Source organism: Pituophis catenifer, unplaced genomic scaffold, assembly GCF_029215685.1.
Source record: "Pituophis catenifer annectens isolate HBS135680 unplaced genomic scaffold, rPitCat1.0.hap2 SCAF_4, whole genome shotgun sequence".
NCBI lineage: Eukaryota > Metazoa > Chordata > Lepidosauria > Squamata > Colubridae > Pituophis > Pituophis catenifer.
This window is the reverse complement of record NW_027256884.1, coordinates 59,239,204-59,262,232: the sequence shown is the minus strand read 5'-3', so window position 1 is coordinate 59,262,232 and position 23,029 is coordinate 59,239,204.

The following is a 23,029-nucleotide window of genomic DNA, read 5'->3' as shown; positions in this document are numbered from 1 at the left end:
TGCTCCTAATCTGGAGTGTATCAGGTATTTTTGATCTTGTATTCTAATATGAGTTTCTTGTAAACAAATAACATCATTATTAAATTGTCTCAAATAATTGAATATTTTCTTCCTTTTCTGTGGCAAGTTTAATCCATTCACATTCCAAGATAAAAACTTAATTGTCATCTGGAGACTCTTGAAGCGATAAGAGCATTTGCTGAAGGTCTTCTTCCAAATTGATAGTCTTCAGTTTAGCTCCTCCCATATCTTCACATTCTTGTGTATTGCCCTTAACTCCCTTCTTGTCTTTCTGTGGCTTAGATCTTTCTTGCTGTTGTTTTTCTTTAATTTGCTTGTAAGCTGCTCGAGTTATACGCTGATCTTTAGCTTCACACATCAAGGCTAGGTCCAGAGCCACTTCTCTTGTGTTTTTAGGTGGTCCAATTATAGTTTCTGAGGGGAGATCTATCAGTGGATCATCCAGAAATCCCCCTGTAGCTCCCTGCATTTCCATTGCCTCCAAGTCCATCTGTTTACGCTGCTCTTCAATCTCTTGTTCAAATTGCTTATCCTTCTCACTCTCCTTTGTCTCTAACACTGATGAAGTATGTGGGGATGTTGAACCTGTTTTAAAAACTTTAAAATAAAATTCTTCCGCTTTCTCAACAGTATTTAGTTGATATCTTTCTCCTTGAAACCTCAATATTATGCCAGTTGGAGCATCCCACCTAAATGGGATTTGTTATTTCTTTAATTCAGTCACTAAAAATCCAAAGTCCTTTCTGTCTTTTAACATCTTAGGCGGCAGCTCTTTGTAAACTCCAATTTCCCTTCCTTCCACTTGTACAGTAGGAACAAAGGACCTTTGCAGAATATCATTTCTTATTCTTCTATCTGTAAAATATATCACCACATCTCTAGGCAGTTGTCTTTGGCCGCCCAATAATTCACTCTGTAGACTTTATCCATCTTACAAAAAATCTCTTCAGGACTAATCTTTAACATCACAGCTAAAGCATCAGCACAAATCCTTCTCAGATCTTCTCTGCTATTCTCTTTTATACCTCTCAGTCTTACAGCAAATTCCATAGCTCTGAATTGCATCATTGTCATCTCATTTTCAATCCTTTGCGCTTTATTATCAACATTAAAAATTTTATAGTCAACCTCCTTCATTTTAATATCCACTTCTGATCTAAGTTCCTCCACTTTTTTATCAGTTTTCACAACTGCGTCTGACAGGCCAGTCACAACTGTCATTAACTTTTTAGTCACCTTTTCATACTTTTCTTGAACCACCTCTTTAATTTCTTTGATCTCCTGCTTAATTTCCTGTTGAGATTTTTTGAACTTCTCATCCATCTTTTCCTCTTGCCTCATCAAAGCCTGAATAATAAATTCCTTTAAGTTTTCAAGATCAATCTCCTTTTTCTGGCTCTGTATCTGGCTAGGAGGCTGTTGTTGTGGCTTGTACGTGGGGGATCCCCCACCTGCCGCTTTTGCATCTGGCTTGGTCTGTTTTGAAGCCATTCTGCCACGTAGTCTAACTTTTTCAAAAAAGGACTTCTTCCGGTTTGGTTCCCGTCGTCGCCAGACGGTCTTTTTTTTTGACCGCCAGCCCCGTTGCCTGTTAAGAGCCACTTCGATAGTTTAGAAGCAGCTTGGAAAACCCCGAATTCCAGAGGAATTGTGGGAAGAGCCGGCGGGACCAGGTAGAGCCCCTGTGAAGCCCCCAGATTGGTTTTTTTTTTTTTTTTTGCATCTGGGGAGGTAACAGGCGAGGCTCCCTATCCAGCTCGCCGAGGCTCCGGTCTTCGGGGACAACTCTACACTTCGTAGAGCCAGACGGCATGACCAACCTCACCAGCGAAAACAAAGAATTTCTGAATAAACAGGGTGAAATCCGGACTTGAACATCACAACAGCAAGTATCAGTGTTAGCCCTGTAACTAAATCTTAAAGTAAAAGACTGAAAGTTTTCTGAAAATGGCGCCCGGCTTCAGCGCTAAAGAATAGCTGAAAGCGAAAGTGGATTTGCATAATTGTTTCAATACGCTACAAAGTAACACTGTCTGCTACAAGCGAAGAGAAAGAAAAACTTTCTTTAAAGTGACTCTGATCTTGATTTAATTCCACCTTTAATTTGATTAAACCTGGGGAAATCTTTTAGAGGATTTTGTGGAGGAGGAAAGGGAGAAAAAACCTGCTCATAAACTTTTGTGCACTTCATATGCTCTTCCCAACCCATGCTGTAACCATGTGCAGCACCTCTGGTACATACCCATGCACCCGCTCTCACCTGCACCCCTATAATCTGCCTTCCCTGACTCATGTGGTGACTCATGTGTGCAATCCCACACAACCTTCCTTGACCCACATCACTGTCCTGTGCACTATGTCTGATTTGCATGGCATGTCTTGCACACTCCCAAACACATCCAGGCACCCTTTCCCAATCTCCTCCCACATGCCATCCCTGATCAACTTCATCATTAAACCATCTTTCCAATCAGCCTCCATGTTTCCACATATATTTCCAGGAAGCACATGGGATATATGTGGTATATGTGATATATCAAGGCATATATGAAATCCCATGTGCTTCCTGCCCATCAACATACATTGGACAGACCAACAGAAGAATGAGTGTGCGCATCGAGGAACACAAAAACTCAATACAAAAGCAAGAACACACATCATCATTAGTTCAACATATAAATACAACAGGACACAACATTAATTTTAATAAAACAAAAACAGTTACAAAAATAGAACATCTCAATGGCAGGATAATCAGAGAAGCAATAGAAATGGAAAGAAGACCATATTGCATGAATAAACGGGATGACACTTCACGTCTGCCTACTATTTGGAAACCTGCTCTCATAGATAGACGAATCTTGACACTATATGTGGAAGATGGACCAAACATTGCACAAAAATATCCCAACCAAATCATATTCAAACCAGCCACAAAGATGAAGCCCTGCCACCTAGTGGAGAAAAACCGACCATACACCCGAAGCCAAACCAATAAACACATACTGGGACTCCCAACCAATCAGAATGAAAAGGTGGAGCCATCCCAGAATACCAACACCAGATTTGAAATTCCAACGTCAGTTAGTGCAAAATGACTACTGGCATAAGCCTGATGATGGCAGATGGGATTCTGCCGAAACGTCGCTTCTACCCTTTTAGGGATATATCCACAATTACACGGGAAGAAACCCGAAATATTAACTATACACACACACACACACACACACACACACACACACACACACACATATATATATATATATTCTTACTTCTTCGTAGGGTTTATGTGTCTTTTTCCTCTAGCCAGGTTTTACCTATGTAACCAAAGTTTTCCTGCAGCCCCAGCTCAGTAGAATCACATCCACTCGATTCTGGGCTTTTTTCCTTTCTAGCAGCCAGCAAGCTCTTCCTGCTAGGTGGGAGACCTAATAGATCTATTTCCAGCTCGTTTGCTTTCATCAGTAAGCCACACCCACATCTTATGTATCCTCCCTGTAAAGGTATAGTATCTATTTTGTTACTTCTTCATAGGGTTTATGTGTGTTTTTCCTCTAGCCAGGTTTTCCCTACGTAACCAAGGTTTTTCTGCAGCCCCAGCTCAGTAGAATCACATCCACTCGATTCTGGGCTTTTTTCCTTTCTAGCAGCCAGCAAGCTCTTCCTGCTAGGTGGGAGACCTAATAGATCTATTTCCAGCTCGTTTGCTTTCATCAGTAAGCCACACCCACATCTTATGTATCCTCCCTGTAAAGGTATAGTATCTATTTTTTTTTTAATTTGTTTTATATGCCGCCCTTCTCCGGAGACTCAGGGCGGCTTACAGTGCGTTAAGCAATAGCCTTCATACTTTTGTATATTTATACAAAGTCAGCTTATTGCCTCCACAAACTGGGTCCTCATTTAACCTACCTTAGAAAGGATGGAAGGCTGAGTCAACCTTGAGCCTTGGAGAGATTCGAACCAGCAGTAAATTGCAGGCAGCTGTGTTAATAACAGGGTGCTTTAAACCACTGTAGTACCAAGGCTCTTTTGTTACTTCTTCATAGGGTTTATGTGTGTTTTTCCTCTAGCCAGGTTTTCCCTACGTAACCAAGGTTTTTCTGCAGCCCCAGCTCAGTAGAATCACATCCACTCGATTCTGGGCTTTTTTCCTTTCTAGCAGCCAGCAAGCTCTTCCTGCTAGGTGGGAGACCTTAATTTATATATATATAAATTAAAATCCCGGGTGTTTTCCCGTGTCATTGTAAATAACAATGTTGGTTAAACATTTTAATCAATTTATTTACAAAGACGCGGGAAAACACCCGAAATTTTAATTTTTTGCATATGCACACCCGCGAAAACTTAAGAAGACATATGTGTATGTGTGTGTATATATATATGTTTTCTGAGGTTTTCGCGGGTGTTTGTATGTAGGTCTTTGGTTATTCAGGTTTTCTCCTGGTCAAATTGGAAGTTTCTTGGTGACATTTCGATGAAGTATCATTCGTCATCTTCAGGCTGGTGTTTTCGGCTTCGTGCTTCTAGGAGCAATGTGTGATCGCAGCTGTTTCTTCCTTTTAACTGCCAGTGGGGGTGAGAACTGATTGGGTGGGAGCTTGGCTGTGTTCTGATTGGGTGGAGGTGTGTTCTGATTGGTTGGGGGCTTGGCTGTGTTCTAATTGGATGGGGGGTTGGCTATGTTCTGATTGGCTGGGGGGGTGTTCTGTTTAGGTGGGGGCTTGGTTGTGTTCAGGTTAGTCTGAGTTCCAGGGGGATTTGAGCTGGTGAGCTGCATTGCTGTTGTTTGGCTTTGCGTTCGTGGTCATGCCACATCTTCATGATGGGTTGTGCCTCATCAGTGTGGGTTTGGGTTTGCTTTTTGCGTGGATGTGTAGTGGTGACATCCTGTGTGGTTTTCATGAGTGTGGGTCTGGTGTCATTCTTAGTGTTAGGGACTCATTTGTCAAAAAGGGCGGGTTTCAGATGATACCTCCCACCTACCAGCCATTTGGAAACCCGCCCTTATTGACAAACGAGTCCCTAACACTAAGACCCGGATAAGGATTATAAAAACAATAAAAGTAACAAAAACAAAAGGGCAAAATTACCGAGAACCTTTTTTGACTTAGTGGAAGAATTAAATTTAATTGATATATGGCAGATCCTACACCCAAATAATGGACAGTATACATTTTATTCTAATCCTCAAAAGTCATGGTCTAGAATCGATATGGCATGGGTCAGCAGGAATCTTGGATTAGAAATAGGAACGACAGAAATCAGCCCAAATATATGGGCAGACCATAAACCCCTAGAAGTAAAGTGGAAGAGCGCACAGAGGAAGAAATAACAGAGATGGAGGTTTAATGTGAAATTGTTGAGAGATAAAGAATGTGTAGACAAACTTAAAGAAGAATTAAAGTTCTTCTTTAGAGAAAATGAAAATCAAGAAACCCCTCGTGCAATAGTATGGGATGCAATGAAGGCCTATCTGAGAGGGGTCGTGATATCATATAGCGCACATAAAAATAAAGAAAGAAGAAAGATCTTGGATGATTATTTAAATCACTTAGGAGAAGCGGAAAGGAAACTCCAAGAAAACCTGGGAGATAAAATAGCAAAAGAAAGTTGGCTGATGTGGAGGCACAAATTGAATATCATAGATCAAGAAGACCTGGCACAAAAAATAAAAAGAACAAAACAATACTATTTTGAGAATGCCAACAAGTCGGGTAGATGGCTGGCTTATAAATTAAAAAAGGAAAATGAAAAAGGGACAATCCATATGTTAGAAGACTCTAAGGGTAATTTGTTGAACAAAGAAGAGGATAAATTAGAGATAGCTAGGGAATACTATGAAGCTCTTTATAAAGAAGAGGAGATCCCAGAAGAAAAAATAGAGAATTATTTGGCAAGTGAAAAGCTTCCACAGATAACAGAGGAAGAAAGGGAAATGCTCAATGGAAAGATAACTGTTGAAGAATTAAAAACAGCGTTTTCTAAACTCAAAAACAACAAATCGCCAGGCCCAGACGGATTCCCAGGAGAAATATATAAAAATCTAGAAGAAATATTACAACCAAAATTAGTGGAAATTTACAATGAGGCATTGATGGGCTCTAAAATCCCAGATTCGTGGAGGGAAGCCCATGTCACACTACTGCCGAAAGAGGGTGCTGACTTAAAACAAATTCAAAACTATAGACCAATTTCTCTCCTAAACTCTGACTACAAATTATTCATGAGTATAATGGCGGAAAGAACAAAAACAATATTGAACATTTGGATACATAAGGATCAAAATGGATTTCTCCCGGGGAGGCAGATTAGGGATAATCTGAGAATTGTATTGGATGTTCTAGAATATTATGAAGAACACCCAGGAAAGCAGATAGCCTTAGTCTTTGTAGATGCCCAGAAGGCATTTGACAATTTAAATTGGAATTTCATGATTAAACAAATTAAGATAATGGGATTTGGAGCAAATTTTGAAAAGATGATAAAAACTATTTATGACAATCAAAGGGCGAGCATCTTATTAAATGGAGACAGGACCAAAACATTCCAGATCAGGAAGGGGGTACGACAAGGTTGCCCCCTATCACCACTATTATTTATTTTGGCCTTAGAAGTTCTGCTACAGAAAATCAGGAATAATGGGGAAATTAAAGGATTAACAATCAGGAAAGAGGTATATAAAATGCAAGCATTTGCAGATGATGTGGCCTTGATTTTGGAAAACCCATTAGAATCCGGACAAAAAATTTTAGAGGAGTTGGGTAAATACGGAGAAGTAGCAGGATTCAAATTGAATAAAACCTAAACCAAAATACTAACTAAGAATGTGACTGAGGTACAGAAGAAAGAGATAGAAGAAAAAGTGGGATTACAGGTTGTTAAAAAAATAAAGTATCTAGGAATCTGGATAACCTCAAGGTGTTCATCTCTAAAGGAAGACAACTATATCCCCTTAACTAAGAAAATAAAACAAGATTTGGATAGATGGAAGAAAATACAATTGTCACTTCTAGGCAAAATAGCCTCAATTAAGATGAACATCCTCCCAAAATTATTGTATTTGTATCAAACGATACCTGTAAATCTGGATAAGAAATTCTTTTTAGATCTTAACAAAAACATTAGGAAATTTACATGGGGTGGGAAAAGACCAAGGATTTCACTTAAAATCTTACAAGGAAAAAGGGATTTAGGAGGATTTGGACTCCTGGATTTGGAAAGTTATTACAGGGCAGCCAAGCTAGTATGGATAAGGGAGTAGGCCACTCTGGAAAATGAAAGGATTCTAATGTTGGAAGGCCACGACCTACAGAAAGGGTGGCATGCATATTTATGGGACACAGAGAAGAAAAAGAAAACATTTTCATAGGCATAAAATTAGAGATACTTTAATACAAACATGGACCGCAATTAAACAGTGATATTATAAAAAAGTCCCAAAGTGGCTCTCCATGATGGAGGCCCTGATTTATCTTAATAGATGGGGAATGAAGAAAATGTGTAAATACAAAGACATACTAGATGAAGGAGGAAATCTTAAGTCTAACGATGCCTTGAGAGATCAAGATATCAATTTAGACTGGTGGACTTATCTACAAATAAAGTCTAGATACCAGAAAGACAAGGAAGAATGCGGCTTAGAACTAGGATCTAGTGGATTCGATAAGGTTTTGATGGGAACAGAAAAAAAGATTTTGGCCAAACTATATAACTACCTACTAGATGAAGACAGAACAGAGGATACAATTAAAAACCAAATGGGAGCATGGGAGAAGAATATTGGATGCAGTATAAATTTTAACGAGTGGGAAGAGGCATGGAATAGGAATTATAAATTGACCAGAGCAGTGACTTATAAGGAAAACCAGTATAAAATGTTACACAGGTGGCATCTAGCCCCTGCTAGGCTAGCAAAGATGTATCCAAATATTCACCCAAACTGTTGGAAATGTGGTCATGGGCAGGGCACCTTCTTCCACATGTGGTGGACATGCCCTGATGCGAAAAGGTATTGGAGCAAGATTTGGAGATGGTTACAAGAAATAATTGGAGAAGATATTGAATTGACACCTGAAATATTTCTCCTGGGAATAGTAAAGAGGAATTATGGAAAGAAAAAGATTTATTTAATTATACATATCACCACTGCTGCGAGACTGGCATACGCACAATACTGGAAAGAGAAAGATCTGCCAACAGAAGAACATATAATTAGGAAAATATTGGAGTGCGCAGAGATGAGCAAACTAACACATGAAATAAATGAGGATGAAAACTCAGAATACCATACTGTTTGGGGAAGGTGGTATGAATGGATGAATGATAAAATAAAAAAAGGAGAAAAAGATGTGCCTAATAAAAGGAATAAGTAGTTTAAGAAATACCAGATGCATATCTTGTGTATATGTATATGTATATATGTATAAGCACTGCACTTCCGATGTAAATAGAAATGATACTTAATGTATTTTACAAACTTAATAAAATATTAAAAAAATAAATAAAAAATAAATAAATGTGGTATCTGGCAATATGGAGAAGCAATGTCAATGACTTCTGAGTACAATTTAATCCCAGACCTTAACATGCAGAAGATATAAAGCAATTTCACTATCTTTCAGCTTTCTTTCTACACTATATACCAGTCTTAAATTCAAATAGTTAAAAAAGTTTAGTCATAATACATGTATATCTACCTATGGAATGTATGCTTTAGATTTTCTCTGCAAACTCATTTTCATTTACTATGCTTAAAAACAATGCCAGACTAGATCAGATAATTCTGATTTCCCACAATCTTTCTGTGATGAATGATGGATAGAAACTGGTTGGATGATGATGGATAGAAATTGGTAAACTAAAGGTTCTGGGAAAACAGCAGCTAAACAGTAACACATAACATATTAGATTTGTTGCATATGCAGTCTGTAGTACGGAACATTTCTATTGTAGAGAAATGCAGAGGTAACCTTGAAGAAGGAATGCAATAGCAATTCAGTAAACCTCAGGACACCTGTGATAAAGATGAAGCACTGAAAAACAAACTACTCAACCTTGATTCTCTTAGATATAAGAAAGACAGAGAAACTCAGTCAGGCTTTCAAGGTTCTGTTATTACACCCCACAACAGGGGTGTCAAACTCGCGTTGTCACATGACATGTCAGGATTTTCCCCCCTTCGCTAAACCAGGCATGGACATGGCCAGTGCATGATGCATCCGGCCTGCAGGCCGTGAGTTTGACAGCCCTGCCCTACAACAATAGAGTTCCAGTAAACTTTGTGATGTCTATTTCCTGACCTCATCAATCTCAAAGGCCCAACATTCATTAATTAAAGAACTAACTGCTCTGTGAACAGAAAAATAGAGTGAAATTAATATTCACATTGTTATTTCCAGCCACTGCCATTTCACCAAAGGGATAGGGGCCCTCTCCTACAAAAGCTATTAAGTGACCAACTTTCACTGCTATTATTACTTTCAGTGGCTTCTTCCCAATTAAATTGATTAAACTATAATTTTTCACTTTAAGCACATGCATTCATCTTGCATTGGTTTTTTTTCATTGTTATCAAATGTATTAATTCATTTCTTTTTATAGAAAATCTAGAAATAGACTCCACTAGGTTCAAGGGTACTTGCTTTCAATTAAGAGTAGGATTAAAGCACGTTAACATATATTTTATATATTCATTTCATTTCATTTGAATTTATTTTTATCGGTTTATATATCCTTAGAATCTTGGAAGAGTTGACCAGAAATAGAATAGAATTTAGTTGCCTTCAAATCTTTCCAAAGCATGTAGTTTTTATATGTAAAAAGATGACTTTGTTAGGGCTATTTGGCCTAATATTGCCCTTCACATCTAAGCAACTACTTACAGTGGTAACCTGTGCTTATGATACATAACACAGAGACCTTCTGATAGGTATGACTAAAAAAAAGGACATAAAAGGAAAAAAACACTGAAAGAAATGAATCTGTCATTAATGAGTAAAAATAATGTGTTAAGACTCTAAATGTAACAGAGTGGATTACACTCCCTTTTGAGTTATATATATTATACAATTGTGTAAATTTGGATTTGAACTGATAAAAAGTGAATCCTGAATTTCAGCTGCTAAAATGCAACCATTTTTTTTAACTAAAGATTTATCCTGAAGTTTTTACGTATGTATTCATATTAAGATGAAATTGATTTTGTTTTATACTTTCCTGTTGGATAACCAGCATATAATTTTTATCTTAAAGCTTATTTTGAAAACATTTTACTAATTTCTTAGATTTCATGAAGCTTTCCCTGGTTATTGTAATAGGATGCATTAGTGAAAGGATAATGGGAAATGAAAACAAGCAGATACAATATTCTACCTATATAATTAATTGCAAATACAGTTCAGCTGTACAGTTTATACCTGTCAAAATCTGTAGTCTTCTGCTGCTGTTCAAATGCTGCAGGTCAAAAAACAATAAACAGCTGTTTAATATCTGAGTTTTTGCTAAATAATTCAAGATTACACAAACAATGTGACATTTTGAACTAGTATCAAAATAAAAAGAATTAGAATCAAGTTTGAAAATATTATTATGAATTAGGATTTCCCATCCCCCTTGCCAATGGCAACTCAAGAGCAGGTCAGGAATGCTTTGCGAGGTAACATTTGGCTTTCCTCACTTCCTGAAGGTGACCTGTCCAAAGCAAAGACAGTTTGTGAACATCTATAGATTTTAGAGGTGCGACCTCCCCCCCAGGCTTGTTTGGGTTATCTTCATGGAATTTAGCTATGAGGCATTCAGCTTGGAGTTTCTACTCTTTACCCAAGAAGACTTTACCCAAGAAGGGCTATAAGGGATAGCCCTTCTACTTGATTAAGTATTGGAGCTGTCTCCTGTGCCACCTTGAGTCAAGGATTCATTACACCTCATAATGGGTTTGGCCTCCTATGACCACTGGGTTTGGGGACACACAGGGTAGTGGTCTCAGAGTTGACCCGACCACTGATTTTAAGAAGCTGCTATGGAATACCAGGTGTATCTTCCCTAGCAGTCAGGGCAATTTTAATTGCAATGTGACCAGGTTGATAATCTTCACTATGGGGAATGGCCCCATGAACTTGGGTCCCAGCTTCTTACTAGGGAGTTTTATCCTCAAGTATTTTGTGGAGGGGTAGACCTTTTCCTCCAGCTGGAATGGTTGTTGTGGGGCTTGGTGTTTGTCTGCCTGTAGGTCTGTGCCGCTTTGGCTGGCGCCTTCTTGACATTTTCCCATGCTGCTTTTAGTGTCAACAGCCACTCTGTCAAGCTAATTGAGGAGGGGAGATCCCTTGCCATGAAGTCCATGCCACTCACTACTTTGAAAGGAGTTAGTCCTGTGCTACTTTGAACAGCATTATTGTACGTGACCTCAGTGAAAGGAAAGAGGTCCGCCAAATTGGACTGCTGATAATTCACATAACACCTCAGGTACTGCTCTCCCTATGGGTGCTCGAATGAAAAGCTGAACTAAGGCCCACAGATAAACCAATAGACTGCAGGAACTCCCTCCAGAATTTAGCCATGAACTGGACCGCTCTGTCTGAGATTATTCTTTGTGGTACTCCATGCAGGCAGTAGATGTGCTTCAGGAAAGATTTGGCTAACTGGTGGACTGAGGGTAGTCTGCTGCAGGGTATGAACTGTGCCTGCTTGGAGAATAAGTCAATCACTGTCCAGATCACTGTGTTCCACCCTCTCTTTGGCAACTCCACTATGAAGTTCATTGCAATTTCCTCCCATGGCCTCATTGGCTCTGCCACTGGTCACAGCAGTCCGGTGGGGGGGGGGGGCTTCCTGGTCATTTTTTCTTTTTTCTTTTTTTAATTTGATTTTTATTATAACATATAGTGATACATTTGATACATTTTCGGTTCATTGGTGCAAATACATATATACATCTACATGCATTATTACTTGTCTTTTATTTGATATTGTTTCTCAAAGCTAAATTTAATTTCAAAACACTTAAAGATAATAGTGCTCAAATCTCTAAGACTAAATGTAATACTGTTCATTTCTCCATGGATTTTGTTGATTAATTAATACTTAGTCTCTATACTCTATTTCCTTCTTTATTTCTTTTCCCCATCCATTCGTACCACATGTCCCACACGCTATAAAATTCCGAATCTTCTCTGTCATTAATTTCTGAAGTCAGTTTGTTCATTTCGGCGCACTCCAGTATTTTCCCAATAACATGTTCTTGAGGTGGTATTTGTTTTTCTTTCCAATACTGGGCAAAGGAAATTCTAGCGGCTGTCAGAATATGTATAATTAAATACTTTTTCTTTTTTGCATATTCAATTTTCAAAATTCCCAGGAGAAAGGCTTCTGGTTCGAAATCAAAATTTTCTTTTATTATTTCTCTAATCCACATCCATATCATCCTCCAGAATTTTTGTGCCTGATTACAAGTCCACCAGCAGTGATAGAAAGTACCCTGCTGATGGTCACATTTCCAACATTTAGGGCTCGAATTGGGGTAGATCTTCACTATCCTAGCTGGGGCCATATGCCATCTATAAAACAGCTTGTATTGGTTTTCCTTGTAAGCTGTCGCCTTTGTCATTTTAAGATTATTATTCCATATTGAATCCCATTCATTCAGATTTATATTCTGTCCGATATTTTTGGCCCATGCTAACATGTTAACCTGGTCATTTTTTCATAGTGGCACAGATGGTGCAACTTTTCACATAACTGTCCATGTCTTTTTTCATGCTGGGCTACCAGAATTGCCTCCATGCTAAGGATAAAGTCTTTAGGAACCCAAAGTGGCCTGCTGATTTGACATCATGGCTCCTTTGGAGGATCAACCCCTTCCACTCTAGGTCAACCCTTTTTGTCAAGATGTGTTGGTTGTCACAGAACAAGGGGTCTGCTAGCAGTTTGGTTTTCAGTTTCACGGTTAGATCGCTTGCAGGTCAGTCTTGCCAGTTGTGGTGTTGTTGTCTGGTGGTCACTTGGGCTGCTGTTTGAGCAGGGGGGATGATGGTATCCACTACCTCCACCTATTTGCATTTGTATTGGGGCATGCAGGAGAGGGCATCAGCTAGGAAATTCCTTCCCCCAGGGATGTGTTTCAGCATGAAATTGAATTGGTTGAAGTATTGAGCCCAGAGAACCTGCTTGGGCAACAGTTTCTGCAGGGCCTCCAGATTCTTGTGGTCAATCCAGACTTCAATTGGTTTCTCCCCCACCCTCCAAGAGGTGGGGCCAGGTGAGTAGTGCCCATCTTACCACAAAAGCCTCTTTTTCCCATGCAGCACATTGTCTTTCCATGTCAATGAGTTTATGGGAGGTGTAGGTGCAAGGTTGTAGTTTTCCCTGGCCATTTCTTTGGAGTAGCACTCCTCCCACTGCCACATCACTGGATCGGCTTGGATGACGAATGATTGTTTGGAGTTGCAATGTTTCAGCACCGGATCTTTTGCAAAAAGTTTTTTTAGTGTTTCAAATGCCTTTTGGCAGGTTAGGTCCCACTGTAGGGGTTGCCCAGGGCGCGGCTTCATCCCTGGTCTTCCTTTCTTTAGGAGGTCCATCATGGGTTTGGCAATCTTCACAAAGGATTTCAATCTTTGCAAAAGATTTGCAAAGGGGATGAATTGCCTGTAAGTTTGCAAATCTCTAGAAGCTTTGTAGCTGTTTGTGGGTGCAAAGGGACTGCCACTCTAGAATGAATTGTAATTTGGCTGGGTCTATCTCTATTCCCCCATTTGACACTCAGTAGCCCGGGTAGTCTAGCCGCATGCGATGAAATTCACATTTTTATAGCTTTGCCGTTTGGAGTTTTTTCAGTACCTGGCGGACTAGGGGTATATGGTCATCCATGGTCTCAGTGAAGATGAGGATGTCATTCAGGTAGATGAGGGCCCCCTTATAGAGGTGCTCATGCACCACTTCATTTATCAACTGCATAAATACCGCTGGGGGACCCTGAAACCCAAAAGGCATTACTTTGAATTGGAAGCTCCCTAGTGGGCAGTTGAATGTTGTTTTCCATTCATCTCCCTCCCTGATACGGACCTGGTAATATGCTTCTCTAAGGTCCAGTTTAGTGAAGACCTTTCCCTTGGCTAGGTGGGACAGCATGTCCTTCATCAGAGGGAGGGGATATAAATTGTGCATGCACACGTAGTTGATCCCTCTGAAATCCATGCATAATCTCATAGTTCCATCTTTTTTCTCTTTAAATAGGACTGGGGCTGCGACTCATGGCTTGGCTGGCTCAATGGTCTGCTAGCAGTTCGGTTTTGAGTTTCATGGTTAGATTGCATGCTGTCATGGCATTGTCATCTGGTGGTTACTTGGGCTGCTGTTTGGGCAGGGGGGATGATGGCATCTACTACCGCCTCCCATTCACATTTGTACTGGGGCATGAGGGAGAGAGCGTCAGCTAGGAAATCCCTTCCCCCGGGAATGTGTTTCAGCACAAAATTAAGTCGGTTGAGGTATTGAGCCAAGTGGACTTGTTTGGGTGACAGTTTCCGTGGGGTCGTAAGGTCTTCCAGTTTTTTGTGGTCAGTCCAGACTTCAAATGGTTTCTCCCACCCTTCCAATAAGTGGCACCAGGTTAGCAGTGCTCATCTTACTGCAAAAGCCTCTTTTTCCCATGCAGCCCATCGCCTCTCTGTGTCTCTGAATTTATGGGAGGTGTAGGCGCATAACTGTAATTTTCTTTGGCTATTTCTTTGGAGTAGCACTGCCACGTCACTGGTACCTGCTTGGATCATGAAGGGTTGTTCAGGGTCAGGATGCTTCAGCACCGGATCCTTTCCAAAAAGTTCTTTTAGTTTTCCAAATGCCTTCTGACAGGTTAGGTCCCACTGTAGGGGTCTGTCATGGGTTTGGCTATTTTCACGAAGGAGGGGATGAATTGCCTGTAAAAGTTTGCAAATCCCAGCAAATTTTGTAGCTGTTTGGGGGGCGGGGGGCTGCCAGCCTAGGATGGCTTGTATCTTGGCTGGGTCCATCTCTATGCCCTCATTTGACACTTGGTAGCCAAGGTGGTCTAGCATTTTATGGTGAAATTCACATTTTGACAGACTGATGAACAGGTTTGCCACCAGAAGTTTTTCCAGTACCTTGCGGACTAGGGGTATGTGGTCCTTCGTGGTCTCAGTGTAAATGAGGATGTCAACCAGGTAGACTAGAACCCCCTTATAGAGGTGCTCATGCATCAAGTTTATTAATTGCATAAACACCACTGGGGGCCCCTTCAGTCCGAAAGGCATCACTTTGAATTGGAAGCTCTCTAGGGGGCAATTGAATGCTGTTTCCCATTCATTTCCCTTCCTGATCTGGACTCGGTAGTATGCTTCTCTGAGGTCTAATTTAGTAAAGACTTTTCCCCTGGCTAGGTGGACAGCATAGCCTTCATGAGAGGGAGGGGGTATAGTTCCATCTTTTTTTTTCTTTAAATAGGACTGGGGCTGCGACCTGTGGCTTGGCTGGCTCAATGAGGAGCTGATGAATCGGAGGAGATGCAAAATCCGGGGCCAAGGAGAGGGTTAGAGATTGTGCTGTTGATAGACATTACATCAGTACTGTAGGTGGGAGGGGCAGATATGGCGGAAGTCAACATAAAGTTGCGGGAGTGCACGCTCGCTGTCTTCAAGCGGTGGCACGCTCCAGCCCCCAATGCTCTTCTCATTCCCCAGGTGGCACAGACCCTCAGGCCCTGGGCCTTCGGCTGATGCTATGCAATGCCAGGTCCATGGTAAATAAAGCCCCCCTCATTTGTGATCTTGTTCAGGAGGGGGGAGCGGACCTGGTGGGTATTACGGAGACCTGGTTGGGCCAGGAGGGGGGAGTCCCTCTCGTAGAGATGTGCCCACTCGGTTTCCGGGCATTTCATCAGCCAAGGTCACAGGGAAGGGGCGGAGGGGGGGTGGCAGTTATCATTAAAGAGGGTCTTGGTCCGAGGGAGGCCACTGTTCCTCAGACGGCTGGATGTGAGTCCCTCCTTGTGAAGTGGGGTCATGGGGTGCAGATGGGCCTGCTGGTTACGTACCTGGCTCCCTGCCACGTGGCAGCGGCCTTGCCTGGACTACTCAACGTTATAGCCGCGGTGGCAATTGATACCCCTAGGCTTATGGTCATGGGGGACTTCAACCTGCCATCCGTCGGTGAGGTGTCTGAGGTGGCTCAGGAGTTCATGGCTTCCATGACGGCCATGGACCTGACCCAATTAGTTTATGGCTGTACTCACACGGGGGGAAACACGCTGGACCTGGTTTTTGTCTCTGGTCAGTGGCTGAGTGGTCTCGAGATAGGGGATATAGCGATCGAGCCCTTGTCATGGTCAGATCACTCCCTCCTTTGCTTTGACCTTCGAACCGCCACACCCCGCCGCAGGGAGGCGGAACCGATGAGGTGGTTCCGCCCCAGGCACCTGATGGACCCGGATAGGTTCCAGACGGAGCTTGGGCCATTTCCTGAGGCTCTGGCACACGGCTCGACTGAAGACCTAGTGGCTGCCTGGGATAGGGCGGCCGCTGGAGCTTTGAACCGGGTCGTGCCTTTGCGGCCTCTAACCCGGCGTCGATCTCACCTGGCTCCCTGGTTCACTGAGGAGCTGAGGGAGATGAAACACCGGAAAAGATGCCTGGAGAGCAGTTGGAGGGCCAGCTGTTCTGAATCTGACCGAACACTGGTAAGGTCTCATATTAAGACCTACCTGGTGGCAATAAAAGCGGCAAAGTGTAACTATTTTTCTGCTCTTATTGCATCATCAGATAATCGCCCAGCCGCCTTGTTTAGGGTGACCCGCTCCCTGCTCCACCAGGAAGCGCGGGAGGACCCCTTGGAGGGTAGAGCCGAGGACTTTGTACAATATCTGTATGACAAAATCGCTCAGATTCGGGAAAATTTGGACTCTGACTGGGTAGATTCGGGAGGGAGGATGGAGGCAAGTCTTGAGAATATTACCTGGGAAGAGTTTGATTCTATGACTCTGGAAAACGTGGACAAAATACTGGGCAGACTGAGCGCGGCCACATGTTTATTGGACCCGTGTCCCTCCTGGCTGGTGCTGGCCTCTCGGGAGGTTACACGAGGCTGGCTCCAGGGGATTATAAATGCTTCCTTGAGAGAGGGTGCCTTCCCCGCCGCCTTGAAAGAGGCGGTGGTGAAGCCTCTCCTCAAGAAGCCTTTCCTGGACTCAGTAGTGTTGGCTAATTACCGTCCAGTCTCCAACCTTTGCTTCGTTGCGAAGGCTGTTGAGAGTGTGGTAGCGTGACAGCTTCCTCAGAACTTGGATGAATCAGCTTATCTAGATCCGTTCCAGTCGGGCTTCAGGCCTGGATACAGCACGGAAACGGCATTGGTCGCATTGGTAGATGATCTCTGGAGGGCCCGGGACAGGGGTTGCTCCTCTGTCCTGGTCCTATTAGACCTCTCAGCAGCTTTTGATACCATCGACCATGGTATCATGCTGCACCGGTTGGAAGAGTTAGGGGTGGGGGGCACCGTGTTGTGGTGGTTCTCCTCCTTTCTCTCTGATCGGTCGCAGTCTGTGTTGACAGGGGGGCAGAGGTCGACCCCGAGGCCCGTTGTATGTGGGGTGCCACAGGTGTCGGTTCTCTCACCCCTTCTGTTCAACATTTATGTGAAGCCGCTGGGTGAGATCATCCGTGGTTTTGGGGTGAAGTATCATCAGTATGCTGATGATACTCAGCTATACATCTCCACCCCGGACCACCCCAATGATGCCCTTGAAGTGATGTCCCAGTGCCTGGAAGCTGTACGGATCTGGATGGGGAGGAACAGACTCAGGCTCAACCCATCCAAGACCGAGTGGCTGTGGTTTCCGACGTCCCGATATAGTCAGTTGGTGCCATCACTGACTATTGGGGATGAGTCATTGCCCCCCACGAAGAGGGTTCGCAACTTAGGCGTCCTCTTGGACTCACGGCTGTCTTTAGAAGAACACTTGACGGCTGTGGCCGGGAGGTCTTTTTATCAGGTTCGCCTGATTCGCCAGTTGCGTCCCTTTCTGGATCGGGACTCGTTAAATACGGTCACTCATGCCCTCGTCACTTCACGCCTGGACTACTGTAATGCTGTCTACATGGGGCTCCCCTTGAGGAGCACCCGGAGGCTCCAGCTGGTCCAGAATGCGGCCGCACGGGTAGTTATGGGAGCAGCATGGCGCTCCCATGTGGCTCCCCTCCTGCGCGAGCTGCACTGGCTCCCTGTGGTCTTCCGGGTGCGCTTCAAGGTCTTAGTTACCACCTTTAGAGCGCTCCATGGCTTAGGACCGGGGTACTTACGAGACTGCCTTCTGCCACCAATAGCCTCTCACCACCCAGTACGCTCCAATAGAGAGGGGCTTCTCAGGGTGCCGTCAGCCAAACAGTGTCGACTGGTGGCCCCCAGGGGGAGAGCCTTTTCTGTGAGGGCACCCACCATCTGGAACGAGCTCCCCCCAGAGATACAGAAGATTCCGGATCTGCGCACTTTCCGCCGTGCTCTCAAAACATTCCTGTTTCAGCAGGCCGGCCTGGCCTAACTTTCCCTTTATATTGCTTTTGATTTTATTTTAAACTGGGATGTCTTGAATTATCTAGGACCAGAGTGTTTAGTATATTTTAATTGGTTTTTTTTTAATTAACGTTTGTATTACATGTATTTTTATCGTTTGCTGTTCACCGCCCTGAGTCCCTCAGGAATAGGGCGGTATATAAATTAAATAAATAAATAAATAAATAAATAAATAAATAAATAAATAAATCCCCTTGCTAAGTTTTTGGTAAGTATTTGCGCATTTCCTGCATTTTCCGGGGTGTCATGGTGTACAGTTTGGGTTTGGGTAGCTTTGACTCAGGGATGATTTCAATGGCGCAGTCCATCTCGCAGTGGGGGGGGGAGGGAGTAGGATGTCGCACTCGGCCTCACTGAACCCTTCCACAAGGTCCTGATATTCTTTGGGGATCTGTTCGACCTCTGGGGTTTTGTCAGAGGTGGCTGCCAATAGTTTTGAAGGGGCTTTGTGGGGAGGTTCCTGCATGGACAATGCTTCTATTTCCTGGTTCAGGAGGGGTTGGGGTCCTCTAGCGATCCTCAGCCTCCAGGTGCCCCCTTCCCACCAGATCATCAGCTCCCACTGGAGAGCCACAGTATGACTACATCTGTCATTTGGGGGGCTATTATGAATTGAATTGCTTCCCAGTGATCCGCTAGCTTTAGTTTCACTGGTTCAGTCAGATGGTTGGCATAGGCTCCCAATAGGGACCCATCAACCTGTTCGAATCTGATCGAGTAGGCCAGTCTCTTCACTCTAATCTCCAGTTTCAAGACTATGGCTAGGTTAATCAGGCATCTACTGCAGTGTGAGTCTATTAGGGCTTGAAAAGTGCCCTGGGTCCCCGTTTTTGGGGATGAGGCATATGGTGAGGGCAAAAGGGTGGATTGGTTCACTCATCATCAGATCATCTTCACCATCATCTTCACTGTCATAAGGGTCGGCGATTGGTCAACATTCGCTGGAGTTGCCCCCTCTTCGACTGGGTTAGGCAGGATCTCTACAGCCTGGAGGGCTTTTCAGGATGTGTTGGCAGCACGTCTGGGGCCTCATTCCTGTTGTGCCCTGGATGATGGATATGGTTTGGGTTTTGGAGCTGGTGTTGCACATGCCAAGGCAATCCCTCTGCATCTGTAGCATTTCAACTGGCTTCATGGGAGGATTTGTTTTGGGGCCGACTGTGCTGCTGAAACCTCTCGTCAGCTGGATGGTCTCTGGTCTGGTTGGCCTCCCTCCTTGGTGTCCAGTTGCTTCCACATGTTGTTGGTGTGCAATCTGCAATCAACTTTTATGGCCACTCGAAACCACTCAGACAGTCAATTTGGAATTTCCCAATAGGTGGTTACTTTGGCAATTTGCTTGTCCAGGCTCGTTCTGAAAAAGTGAACTAATAGCTGCTCCGGCAAAAGGGATAACTTCCCCACAACTCTCCTAAAATTCAGGGATAAGTTTCTTAATGGGTCGCCCCCCTCTGTTTCAGGTTTTGGAGCTCATCCTCCACATATGGATCCTCCTCCACCTCCTCAAATCTGGCTTCTAGCTCTTGTAGGAAGTCGTCGGTTTCTTGCAACTGGGGGGCTCTCCTCTTATGGACGGCTGCTAGCCATTCCTTTGCTTCTCCCTCTAGCACCACCACCACCCACCCTCGGCAATGGTATACACCATGGTCCTGCCCTGGTCATGGTGATATCAGACACAGGGAATGGGTCTCCGCGTTTCCTGTGATGAGTTCTCCCTGTTTGTGAGCCCCGAGAGAAGCCAAAGCCATCTTGTAGGGGCAGCAAAGCTAAAGAAGGGCTCCCTGAGAGATCGCAGGAGAGATCGCACCTCTCTTGCTGAATCCTAGGCTTTTTTCCCTCTATGCCATGGCAAGGAGAAGAAGCAGCCTGAAGATGGCTGCCACAAAGCTGTGACAGCCAAGAAACACCTAATAACTGTACTGGAGCAGAGTCAGTGAACAGTGTCTGGAATTGGGTGAGAAGAATCCTTTTTATTTAAAACTTAACCCCAAAAGTATATCCAGGAAAAGAGAAGCTCACTGCTATTTTTAAAAGCAGCAATTTAAGATTTTGATAAGAATTTCAAAATTGAAGGGAAAAGAATCAAAGGGAAAATACAGAAAATTGGATTTTTAAATTGGACAGGCGTTGTTTTGGATAGGCACTTGAAAATGCTGGAAATAGTTACTTAAAAAACTAACAACATCTTTATATCTTGGATTGTTACTATTAAAATTGGATAAAACCGATTAATATTGAAATTTGACTTAAGAGAGCCACCTGCTGACAAGAGGGAGGCATAATACAGACCCAAAATCCTGGAAATAATTGGCTATTGGAGATTTAAACATGAGAATAAGAAAGACATTATTATTAAAGTGACCCCTGAAGGCTACGACACAAGACTGAATTTATAGAGGGACTTATGAAGGTTCTGGAAAAAATTTTGAGACTATCCAGAGGAACAGGTCAATCAGCTTTGGGATATAAAGATTTATGAATATTGAACTTTTTGAAAAGTGACTTTAGGTTTGACTATATGGTTTTTGGATTATTGGACAAAAGAGGGACAAAATAAAATTAAACGAGATGCTCCACCAGAAAGAAATGAGTTGAATTTGGGAAGAAACTGTAATTAATTCAAGGTATGAAGGATACTTTGACAAGAAGCTACAAGAAGATTATGTGTCAGATCCCTAAAAGTGATACTGCCATTCAATATGGAAAAGGGGGAGACTTGGATTCAATTTACTAGCATTGCCTGTGTCAACAGATATTTTACAACCTATATCCTTGTGCCAAAGAGAAACGATGTGAATACATACTTATCTGGTTCTCAGGGCAGCTGATAAAGAAAACATCTTCACACTTGTGTATTGGCTAAAATCTGCATTCTGTCTTAAGGGAGGGGTCTCTACTGCTTTAATCCTACTTGTCTTGCCTAAGGGTATTCAGACCTAGCTTTGAATCCATTGCTGTCACTTCTGCTTAATAAAAGGGTTCTTTTGAAATACTACGTTTCAAGAGTTCTTACTTTCTTAAGTTGGAAGGAAAGGCGATCCTTACAGAAAGCAAGGTCTGCAAAATGGTCAACCCAGAGAAGCAATCTTCATTCTACTGAGGGGACCTTGCAAACCATGTCCGAATGAAGCAGGGAACTGGGAGAAGCCCAATGCTGGGGGGAGACATCAACCACCACCCAGTCGGATGCCTGTTTTGTACATCCCATCAGAGAGGATGAGGTAACCCTGGAGAATCCTGAAAAGCACCAATGGTCAATTGGCATCAAGAAGAAAGATAGCTGAGATGAGAGAACCAGAGGAGTCGCCCTCACCCATGGCAACCGAAAACCGGGGTGGAAACTGGAACTAAAAGACCTTACTGACCAGGAGGAACTAACCAAAGCACCACTGAGGGAGGATTGTCTGAAGAGGCATATAACCCAATTGGTGATGGAAACTTTGGAAAATCTCAGCATCCGAGGGGAGCCCGGATGACAACCAAAGAGCGCTGAAAGGGCAGCAGTTGCGGATGATGCCATGGGAGGCACCCCCCTTCTGGAACCTGCCTATCAAGCAGATGGCACAGCAGCAGTGGGAGAAGACCCAGCAAACCCTTCCCCCCAGGCAGCACACACCCTGTCCCCATTCCCAACCAGCCCCGAGTCCTGCAACTGGAAAGAGAAACTCCCTCCCTTGGGGTGAAGTCTGATGGGGATCCACAACAATTAGGATTCTTTGTGGCACACGTGCTCACCTACATGAAAGAGTACAGGTGTGATTTCCAAACCCAAGGATCTCGAGTGTGAGTTATGACCCTAGCCCTAGAGGGTGCCACTGCCAAATGGATGGTGACCCTGCATAATGCCAATGAACCAGAACTGCGGGATTTTCACCGGTTCATGATGGCCCTGTGATTTGCAAGGGGGTTTGAGGACCCCCTTGCAGATTGCAAAGCACTGAGGTGGTGAAGCAGGGGCGATGGCCAGTAGCAGAGTATACTGAAGAATTCTGGGACCTCGCGTGTTGTGTGAACTGGCCAGAGGATATTTTGGTGAGCTGTTTCAAGGATGGGCTGAGTGATGATCTATACAATGCCTGCGTGGCCTGAGGTGCACCAAATCACCTACATGAGTGGTACATCACCGCCGAAGAAGCTGAGATCGATATGGCCGGAAACCAGTACCGAGTGGGGTGAGTGTGGAAGAAATCCCTACCCCAATGGAAGCAAGAGCCCCTCAAACCACAAACGGCATTTTCTCCGAAATCCTCAGTCTGTTTCAAGTGTGGAAAAGAGGGGCACCGAGCTGCAGAGTGTCGTTCGCAAACACCTGCCCTGAACCAACCGCGGGGGCGGGGACTTGCAAAACCTGGCCAGTGCGGGAAGGAGATGGCCCTGAGGAGCAGGGAGATCATAGAATTTCCATTCCCACCCTCTTTGGGAAGGA